Raw genomic sequence first — 11413 nt, 5'->3', positions numbered from 1 at the left:
TTAAAAGAAATGTGTTTAACTTTGAGAATGTGGGCGCAATTTTAATTGTCAAAATCTCCAGCGAACCATTAGTTCATTTTGCTCAAATAGAAATAGAGGCCTGCCTCTAATTCTGGTCCTCCTTCCAATAAAGGCCTGGAGCTTGATGAGCTTGAGTCAAATACAGGCCCGGGCCTGTATTAGAGGATTTACGGTAATATTATTATTTTACTGTCTATATGATTTTATTTATGACTTATTTTCTTACTTTTGTAATTTATATTAGCTCTTTTATTTTCATATTTTTACTCATTTTAATCCAGTGTTTCCTCTGTAGGGGCCCTCTGCCCCGGGGGTGGTGGTCGACTGTTGCTTCCTGGGCGCTCTACAGGTAGTGTTTAAGTGGAGATGGGGGTCTATGCTCCCCCTCCACTGAGCGCCCTGACTTGGTTGCCGTGGAAGACCTGATGCTGCCGGGGCAGACGGCTCCTCTGATGGCGGTTCCTTCCCTTACCTTACTTGGCTCACCTGGACTCAGCCGAATATACATTTTTACTGATGTGTGTGTGTGTGTGTGTGTGTGTGTGTGTGTGTGTGTGTGTGTGTGTGTGTGATTTTAAACTGTTATGGGAATTTGGGGTCATTCTGTAAAGCACTTTGCTTGAAAAGCGCTTTATAAATAAAATCTGATTGATTCATTGATTGAGAACGAGAATCATTTCAATGAATGGTTCTGATGGGAAAACCAACCAGGTTGGGTTATTTTCTATTCTGGTTCTCAGTTCTGGGGACCTTCATGGGACGGGTCCATCAGAACCAGAACCATCAGACTGACTGGTTCTGTTGGATCCAGAGACTGGTTCTCCTCCCAGCCACATAGAACACCTGGATGGTGGTTCTGCAGACGGACCGGACCCACCTGAGCGTCGGGACCGGTCAGAACCGAACCAACCTTTACTACGCAGTGACGTTGGAACGAAAAAAACATGGCGGCCGTGCTGAAGGCGGAAGGTAAAGGTGCGTTAACTATCGGTTTTACCTCCTAACAGGGCCCGGTTCGGTGCTGTTAGCACGGGTTCTGACCGGTTAGTCTCAGGTGGTACACGGACAGGTGAGCCGCGGGGGGCTGACCCGGGTTAGCATGGGTTAGCCTGACTTAGCTCGGGTTAGCTTGGAGCTACAGCTTCCATCGGGGAGCTGGCCCGCTGGTTCCGACCCACTCCAGCGTCAGTGTCACTCTGACTGGCTGCTGGCCCGGTTGTGTTCGCGGGCCCGTTAGAACCTGCCGGTTCTCCGGTCTTTAACTGGACCGTGGCGCCTTCCGCCTTTAGCTAAAGCAGCTAACAGCCGGGGGGAAGCTCCGGTAATCGGCAGAGGCAGTCAGGCGAGTCCGCGGTCAGAGTGCGGCCTTCTGGGGGTGAGAGGGGTGTGTGTGTGTGTGTGTGTGTGTGTGTGTGTGTGTGTGTGTGTGTGTGTGTTTGTGTGTGTGTGTGTATAATGTTTGTGTGTGTGTGTGTGTGTAATGTGTGAGTAATACGTGTGTGTGTGTGTATAATGTTTGTGTGTGTATATAATATGTTTGGGTGTGTGTATAATGTGTGTGTGTGTGTAATGTGTGAGTAATACGTGTGTGTGTGTGTGTGTGTGTGTGTGTGTATATAATATGTTTGGGTGTGTGCATAATGTGTGTGTGTGTGTGCATAATGTGTGTGTGTGTGTTTAATGTGTGAGTAATACGTGTGTGTGTGTGTTTGTGTGTGTGTGTGTAAAATATGTGTGTGGATAATGTGTGTGTGTGTGTGTGTATAATGTTTGTGTGTGTGTATAATATGTTTGTGTGTGTGTATAATATGTTTGTGTGTGTGTGTGTGTGTATAATGTGTGTGCGTGTGTCTGTGTATAATGTGTTTGTGTGTGTGTGTGTGTGCATAATGTGTGTGTGTGTGTATAATGTGTGTGCGTGTGTCTGTGTATAATGTGTTTGTGTGTGTGTGTATAATGTGTGTGCGTGTGTCTGTGTATAATGTGTTTGTGTGTATAATGTGTGTGCGTGTTTCTGTGTATAATGTGTTTGTGTGTGTGTGTGTGTGTGTGTGTATAATGTGTGTGTGTGTGTATAATGTGTGTGCGTGTGTCTGTGTATAATGTGTTTGTGTGTGTGTGTATAATGTGTGTGCGTGTGTCTGTGTATAATGTGTGTGTGTGTATAATGTGTGTGCGTGTTTCTGTGTATAATGTGTTTGTGTGTGTGTGTGTGTGTATAATGTGTGTGTGTGTGTGTATAATGTGTGTGCGTGTGTCTGTGTATAATATGTTTGTGTGTGTGTGTATAATGTGTGTGCGTGTGTCTGTGTATAATGTGTTTGTGTGTGTATAATGTGTGTGTGTGTGTATAATGTGTGTGCGTGTGTCTGTGTATAATGTGTGTGTGTGTGTATAATGTGTGTGCGTGTGTCTGTGTATAATGTGTGTGTGTGTGTGTGTGTGTATAATGTGTGTGCGTGTGTCTGTGTATAATGTGTGTGTGTGTGTGTATAATGTGTGTGCGTGTGTCTGTGTATAATGTGTGTGTGTGTGTATAATGTGTGTGTGTGTGTATAATGTGTGTGCGTGTGTCTGTGTATAATGTGTGTGTGTGTGTGTATAATGTTTGTGTGTGTGTGTGTGTAATGTGTGAGTAATACGTGTGTGTGTGTGTGTGTGTATAATGTTTGTGTGTGTATATAATATGTTTGGGTGTGTGTATAATGTGTGTGTGTGTGTGTATAATGTGTGTGCGTGTGTCTGTGTATAATGTGTGTGTGTGTGTATAATGTGTGTGTGTGTGTATAATGTGTGTGCGTGTGTCTGTGTATAATGTGTGTGTGTGTGTGTATAATGTTTGTGTGTGTGTGTGTGTAATGTGTGAGTAATACGTGTGTGTGTGTGTGTGTATATTATATGTTTGGGTGTGTGCATAATGTGTGTGTGTGTGTTTAATGTGTGAGTAATACGTGTGTGTGTGTGTGTGTGTATAATATGTTTGTGTGTGTGTATAATATGTTTGTGTGTGTGTGTGTATAATGTGTGTGCGTGTGTCTGTGTATAATGTGTTTGTGTGTGTGTGTGTGTATAATGTGTGTGCGTGTGTCTGTGTATAATGTGTTTGTGTGTGTGTGTATAATGTGTGTGCGTGTGTCTGTGTATAATGTGTTTGTGTGCGTGTGTCTGTGTATAATGTGTTTGTGTGCGTGTGTCTGTGTATAATATGTTTGTGTGTGTGTGTATAATGTGTTTGTGTGTGTGTGTGTGTATAATGTGTGTGCGTGTGTCTGTGTATAATGTGTTTGTGTGCGTGTGTCTGTGTATAATATGTTTGTGTGTGTGTGTATAATGTGTGTGCGTGTGTCTGTGTATAATATGTTTGTGTGTGTGTGTATAATGTGTGTGCGTGTGTCTGTGTATAATGTGTTTGTGTGTGTATAATGTGTGTGTGTGTGTATAATGTGTGTGTGTGTGTATAATGTGTGTGTGTGTGTATAATGTGTGTGTGTGTGTATAATGTGTGTGCGTGTGTCTGTGTATAATGTGTGTGTGTGTGTATAATGTGTGTGCGTGTGTCTGTGTATAATGTGTGTGTGTGTGTATAATGTGTGTGTGTGTGTCTGTGTATAATGTGTGTGTGTGTGTATAATGTGTGTGTGTGTGTATAATGTGTGTGCGTGTGTCTGTGTATAATGTGTGTGTGTGTGTATAATGTGTGTGTGTGTGTATAATGTGTGTGCGTGTGTCTGTGTATAATGTGTGTGTGTGTGTATAATGTGTGTGTGTGTGTATAATGTGTGTGCGTGTGTCTGTGTATAATGTGTGTGTGTGTGTATAATGTGTGTGCGTGTGTCTGTGTATAATGTGTGTGCGTGTGTCTGTGTATAATGTGTGTGTGTGTGTGTGTATAATGTGTGTGCGTGTGTCTGTGTATAATGTGTGTGTGTGTGTGTGTATAATGTGTGTGTGTGTGTATAATGTGTGTGCGTGTGTCTGTGTATAATGTGTGTGTGTGTGTGTATAATGTGTGTGTGTGTGTATAATGTGTGTGTGTATAATGTGTGTGCGTGTGTCTGTGTATAATGTGTGTGTGTGTGTATAATGTGTGTGTGTGTGTATAATGTGTGTGCGTGTGTCTGTGTATAATGTGTGTGTGTGTGTATAATGTGTGTGCGTGTGTCTGTGTATAATGTGTGTGCGTGTGTCTGTGTATAATGTGTGTGTGTGTGTATAATGTGTGTGTGTGTGTATAATGTGTGTGCGTGTGTCTGTGTATAATGTGTGTGTGTGTGTATAATGTGTGTGTGTGTGTATAATGTGTGTGTGTGTGTATAATGTGTGTGTGTGTGTGTATAATGTGTGTGTGTGTATAATGTGTGTGTGTGTGTATAATGTGTGTGTGTGTGTATAATGTGTGTGTGTGTGTATAATGTGTGTGTGTGTGTGTATAATGTGTGTGTGTGTGTATAATGTGTGTGTGTGTGTATAATGTGTGTGTGTGTATAATGTGTGTGTGTGTGTATAATGTGTGTGCGTGTTTCTGTGTATAATGTGTTTGTGTGTGTGTGTGTGTGTATAATGTGTGTTTGTGTGTATAATGTGTGTGCGTGTGTCTGTGTATAATATGTTTGTGTGTGTGTGTATAATGTGTGCGTGTGTCTGTGTATAATGTGTTTGTGTGTGTATAATGTGTGTGTGTGTGTATAATGTGTGTGTGTGTGTATAATGTGTGTGCGTGTGTCTGTGTATAATGTGTGTGTGTGTGTATAATGTGTGTGCGTTTGTCTGTGTATAATGTGTGTGTGTGTGTATAATGTGTGTGCGTGTGTCTGTGTATAATGTGTGTGTGTGTGTATAATGTCTGTGCGTGTGTCTGTGTATAATGTGTGTGCGTGTGTCTGTGTATTATGTGTGTGTGTGTGTATAATGTGTGTGTGTGTGTATAATGTGTGTGCGTGTGTCTGTGTATAATGTGTGTGTGTGTGTATAATGTGTGTGTGTGTGTATAATGTGTGTGTGTGTGTATAATGTGTGTGTGTGTGTGTATAATGTGTGTGTGTGTATAATGTGTGTGTGTGTGTATAATGTGTGTGTGTGTGTATAATGTGTGTGTGTGTGTATAATGTGTGTGTGTGTGTGTATAATGTGTGTGTGTGTGTATAATGTGTGTGTGTGTGTATAATGTGTGTGTGTGTATAATGTGTGTGTGTGTATAATGTGTGTGCGTGTTTCTGTGTATAATGTGTTTGTGTGTGTGTGTGTGTGTATAATGTGTGTTTGTGTGTATAATGTGTGTGCGTGTGTCTGTGTATAATATGTTTGTGTGTGTGTGTATAATGTGTGCGTGTGTCTGTGTATAATGTGTTTGTGTGTGTATAATGTGTGTGTGTGTGTATAATGTGTGTGTGTGTGTATAATGTGTGTGCGTGTGTCTGTGTATAATGTGTGTGTGTGTGTATAATGTGTGTGCGTTTGTCTGTGTATAATGTGTGTGTGTGTGTGTATAATGTGTGTGCGTGTGTCTGTGTATAATGTGTGTGTGTGTGTATAATGTGTGTGTGTGTATAATGTGTGTGTGTGTGTCTGTGTATAATGTGTGTGTGTGTGTATAATGTGTGTGTGTGTGTATAATGTGTGTGCGTGTGTCTGTGTATAATGTGTGTGTGTGTGTGTATAATGTGTGTGTGTGTGTATAATGTGTGTGCGTGTGTCTGTGTATAATGTGTGTGTGTGTGTGTATAATGTGTGTGTGTGTGTATAATGTGTGTGTGTGTGTATAATGTGTGTGTGTGTGTATAATGTGTGTGCGTGTGTCTGTGTATAATGTGTGTGTGTGTGTATAATGTGTGTGTGTGTGTATAATGTGTGTGCGTGTGTCTGTGTATAATGTGTGTGTGTGTGTGTATAATGTGTGTGTGTGTGTATAATGTGTGTGCGTGTGTCTGTGTATAATGTGTGTGTGTGTGTATAATGTGTGTGCGTGTGTCTGTGTATAATGTGTGTGTGTGTGTGTGTATAATATGTGTGTGTGTGTATAATATGTGTGTGTGTGTGTGTGTGTATAATGTGTGTGTGTGTATAATATGTGTGTGTGTATAATGTGTGTGTGTGTGTATAATATGTGTGTGTGTGTATAATATGTGTGTGTGTATAATGTGTGTGTGTGTGTGTGTGTGTGTGTGTAATATGTGTGTGTCTGTGTATAATGTGTGTGTGTATAATATGTGTGTGTGTGTATAATATGTGTGTGTGTGTATAATATGTGTGTGTCTGTGTATAATGTGTGTGTGTGTAATATGTGTGTGTCTGTGTATAATGTGTGTGTGTATAATGTGTGTGTGTGTATAATATGTGTGTGTCTGTGTATAATGTGTGTGTGTATAATATGTGTGTGTCTGTGTATAATGTGTGTGTGTATAATATGTGTGTGTCTGTGTATAATGTGTGTGTGTATAATATGTGTGTGTGTGTATAATATGTGTGTGTCTGTGTATAATGTGTGTGTGTATAATGTGTGTGTCTGTGTATAATGTGTGTGTGTATAATATGTGTGTGTCTGTGTATAATGTGTGTGTGTATAATATGTGTGTGTCTGTGTATAATGTGTGTGTGTATAATATGTGTGTGTCTGTGCATAATGTGTGTGTGTATAATATGTGTGTGTCTGTGTATAATGTGTGTGTGTATAATATGTGTGTGTCTGTGTATAATGTGTGTGTGTATAATATGTGTGTGTGTGTATAATATGTGTGTGTCTGTGCATAATGTGTGTGTGTATAATATGTGTGTGTCTGTGTATAATGTGTGTGTGTATAATATGTGTGTGTCTGTGTATAATGTGTGTGTGTATAATATTTGTGTGTGTGTATAATATGTGTGTGTGTATAATGTGTGTGTGTGTGTATAATATGTGTGTGTGTATAATGTGTGTGTGTATAATATGTGTGTGTGTATAATGTGTGTGTGTGTGTGTGTGTATAATATGTGTGTGTCTGTGTATAATGTGTGTGTGTATAATATGTGTGTGTCTGTGTATAATGTGTGTGTGTATAGTGTGTGTGTATAATATGTGTGTGTCTGTGTATAATGTGTGTGTGTGTATAATATGTGTGTGTGTATAATGTTTGTGTGTGTATAATATGTGTGTGTGTATAATGTGTGTGTGTATAATATGTGTGTGTCTGTGTATAATGTGTGTGTGTATAATATGTGTTTGTATAATATGTGTGTGTGTATAATATGTGTGTGTGTGTATAATATGTGTGTGTGTATAATGTGTGTGTGTATAATATGTGTGTGTCTGTGTATAATGTGTGTGTGTATAATATGTGTGTGTATAATATGTGTGTGTGTATAATATGTGTGTGTGTGTATAATATGTGTGTGTGTATAATGTGTGTGTGTCTATAATATGTGTGTGTGTATAATGTGTGTGTGTGTATAATGTGTGTGTGTGTATAATATGTGTGTGTGTATAATGTGTGTGTGTGTATAATATGTGTGTGTGTATAATGTGTGTGTGTGTGTGTGTATAATATGTGTGTGTCTGTGTATGTGTGTGTGTGTGTATAATATGTGTGTGTCTGTGTATAATATGTGTGTGTGTATAATATGTGTGTGTGTGTGTATAATATGTGTGTGTGTATAATATGTGTGTGTGTGTATAATATGTGTGTGTGTGTATAATATGTGTGTGTCTGTGTATAATGTGTGTGTGTGTAATATGTGTGTGTCTGTGTATAATGTGTGTGTGTATAATATGTGTGTGTGTGTATAATATGTGTGTGTCTGTGTATAATGTGTGTGTGTATAATATGTGTGTGTCTGTGTATAATGTGTGTGTGTATAATATGTGTGTGTCTGTGTATAATGTGTGTGTGTATAATATGTGTGTGTGTGTATAATATGTGTGTGTCTGTGTATAATGTGTGTGTGTATAATGTGTGTGTCTGTGTATAATGTGTGTGTGTATAATATGTGTGTGTCTGTGCATAATGTGTGTGTGTATAATATGTGTGTGTCTGTGTATAATGTGTGTGTGTATAATATGTGTGTGTCTGTGTATAATGTGTGTGTGTATAATATGTGTGTGTGTGTATAATATGTGTGTGTCTGTGTATAATGTGTGTGTGTATAATATGTGTGTGTCTGTGTATAATGTGTGTGTGTATAATATGTGTGTGTCTGTGTATAATGTGTGTGTGTATAATATGTGTGTGTGTGTATAATATGTGTGTGTCTGTGTATAATGTGTGTGTCTGTGTATAATGTGTGTGTGTATAATATGTGTGTGTCTGTGCATAATGTGTGTGTGTATAATATGTGTGTGTCTGTGTATAATGTGTGTGTGTATAATATGTGTGTGTCTGTGTATAATGTGTGTGTGTATAATATGTGTGTGTCTGTGTATAATGTGTGTGTGTATAATATGTGTGTGTCTGTGCATAATGTGTGTGTGTATAATATGTGTGTGTCTGTGTATAATGTGTGTGTGTATAATATGTGTGTGTCTGTGTATAATGTGTGTGTGTATAATATGTGTGTGTGTGTATAATATGCGTGTGTCTGTGTATAATGTGTGTGTATAATATTTGTGTGTGTATAATATGTGTGTGTGTATAATGTGTGTGTGTATAATATGTGTGTGTGTATAATGTTTGTGTGTGTGTATAATATGTGTGTGTCTGTGTATAATGTGTGTGTGTATAATATGTGTGTGTGTGTATAATATGTGTGTGTGTATAATGTGTGTGTGTGTATAATATGTGTGTGTGTATAATGTGTGTGTGTGTGTGTATAATATGTGTGTGTCTGTGTATAATGTGTGTGTGTATAATATGTGTGTGTGTGTATAATATGTGTGTGTGTATAATATGTGTGTGTCTGTGTATAATGTGTGTGTGTGTGTATAATATGTGTGTGTGTATATAATATGTGTGTGTGTGTATAATATGTGTGTGTCTGTGTATAATGTGTGTGTGTGTGTATAATATGTGTGTGTGTATATAATATGTGTGTGTGTGTATATAATATGTGTGTGTGTATATAATATGTGTGTGTGTGTATAATGTGTGTGTGTCTGTGTATAATGTGTGTGTGTGTGTATAATATGTGTGTGTGTATATAATATGTGTGTGTGTGTATAATATGTGTGTGTCTGTGTATAATGTGTGTGTGTATAATATGTGTGTGTATAATATGTGTGAGTGTATAATATGTATGTGTGTGTATAATATGTGTGTATAATATGTGTGAGTGTATAATATGTATGTGTGTGTATAATATGTGTGTGTCTGTGTATAATGTGTGTGTGTATAATATGTGTCTGTGTGTATAATATGTGTGTGTGTGTATAATATGTGTATGTCTGTGTATAATGTGTGTGTGTCTGTGTATAATGTGTGTGTGTATAATATGTGTGTGTGTATAATATGTGTGTGTCTGTGTATAATGTGTGTGTGTGTATAGTGTGTGTATGTATAATATGTGTGTGTCTGTGTATAATGTGTGTGTGTGTATAGTGTGTGTATGTATAATATGTGTGTGTGTGTGTATAATATGTGTGTGTATAATATGTGTGAGTGTTTAATATGTATGTGTGTGTATAATATGTGTGTATAATATGTGTGAGTGTATAATATGTGTGAGTGTTTAATATGTATGTGTGTGTATAATATGTGTGTGTCTGTGTATAATGTGTGTGTGTATAATATGTGTGTGTATAATATGTGTGTGTGTGTGTATAATATGTGTGTGTGTGTATAATGTGTGTGTGTGTATAATATGTGTGTGTGTGTATAATATGTGTGTGTCTGTGTATAATGTGTGTGTGTGTATAATGTGTGTGTGTGTATAATGTGTGTGTGTATAATATGTGTGTGTGTATATAATATGTGTGTGTGTGTATAATATGTGTGTGTCTGTGTATAATGTGTGTGTGTATAATATGTGTGTGTATAATATGTGTGTGTGTGTGTGTGTATAATATGTGTGTGTGTCTGTGTATAATGTGTGTGTGTATAATATGTGTGTGTATAATATGTGTGTGTGTGTGTGTATAATATGTGTGTGTCTGTGTATAATGTGTGTGTGTATAATATGTGTGTGTATAATATGTGTGTGTGTGTGTGTGTATAATATGTGTGTGTCTGTGTATAATGTGTGTGTGTGTGTATAATATGTGTGTGTCTGTGTATAATGTGTGTGTGTATAATATGTGTGTGTATAATATGTGTGTGTGTGTGTGTGTATAATATGTGTGTGTCTGTGTATAATGTGTGTGTGTATAATATGTGTGTGTGTGTATAATGTGTGTGTGTATAATATGTGTGTGTGTGTATAATGTGTGTGTGTGTATAATGTGTGTGTGTATAATATGTGTGTGTGTATATAATATGTGTGTGTGTGTATAATATGTGTGTGTATAATATGTGTGAGTGTATAATATGTATGTGTGTGTATAATATGTGTGTATAATATGTATGTGTGTGTATAATATGTGTGTATAATATGTGTGTATAATATGTGTGTGTATAATGTGTGTGTGTATAATATGTGTGTGTGTATATAATATGTGTGTGTGTGTATAATATGTGTGTATAATATGTGTGAGTGTATAATATGTATGTGTGTGTATAATATGTGTGTATAATATGTGTGTGTGTGTATAATGTGTGTGTGTGTGTGTATAATATGTGTGTGTGTGTATAATGTGTGTGTGTGTATAATATGCGTGTGTGTGTGTATAATATGTGTGTGTCTGTGTATAATGTGTGTGTGTATAATATGTGTGTGTGTATAATATGTGTGTGTCTGTGTATAATGTGTGTGTGTGTGTGTATAATATGTGTGTGTGTGTATAATGTGTGTGTGTGTATAATATGCGTGTGTGTGTGTATAATATGTGTGTGTCTGTGTATAATGTGTGTGTGTATAATATGTGTGTATGTATAATATGTGTGGGTCTGTGTATAATGTGTGTGTATAATATGTGTGTGTGTATAATGTGTGTGTGTATAGTGTGTGTGTGTGTGTATAATGTGTGTGTGTATAGTGTGTGTGTGTGTGTGTATAATGTGTGTGTGTCTGTGTATAATGTGTGTGTGTGTGTATAATGTGTGTGTGTATAATGTGTGTGTGTATAATGTGTGTGTGTATAGTGTGTGTGTGTGTGTGTGTGTGTATAATGTGTGTGTGTATAGTGTGTGTGTGTGTGTGTATAATGTGTGTGTGTATAGTGTGTGTGTGTGTATAATGTGTGTGTGTATAATGTGTGTGTGTGTATAATGTGTGTGTGTATAGTGTGTGTGTGTGTGTATAATGTGTGTGTGTATAGTGTGTGTGTGTGTGTGTGTATAATGTGTGTGTGTCTGTGTATAATGTGTGTGTGTGTGTATAATGTGTGTGTGTA

The 11413-nt window shown here is 37.5% G+C and overlaps 1 protein-coding gene across 4 annotated transcripts in view; it reads left to right on the top strand.

The window, feature by feature from the left end:
• Window positions 1–696: 696 nt before the first annotated feature.
• camta2 (calmodulin binding transcription activator 2) overlaps window positions 697–11413 on the top strand; it is a 64604-nt gene continuing 53887 nt past the window's right edge. For 3 of the 4 annotated variants that reach the window (XM_054738579.2, XM_054738580.2, XM_054738577.2), the window contains exon 1: window positions 697–996. The gene's annotated coding sequence lies outside the window, so the exon portion shown is untranslated. The remainder of the gene's footprint in view (window positions 997–11413) is intronic. The other variant, XM_054738578.2, reaches the window with a different exon arrangement.

The sequence above is a fragment of the Nothobranchius furzeri genome, chromosome 2, assembly GCF_043380555.1.
Source record: "Nothobranchius furzeri strain GRZ-AD chromosome 2, NfurGRZ-RIMD1, whole genome shotgun sequence".
Taxonomy (NCBI): domain Eukaryota; kingdom Metazoa; phylum Chordata; class Actinopteri; order Cyprinodontiformes; family Nothobranchiidae; genus Nothobranchius; species Nothobranchius furzeri.
This window is presented reverse-complemented; position numbering and strand designations above follow the sequence as displayed.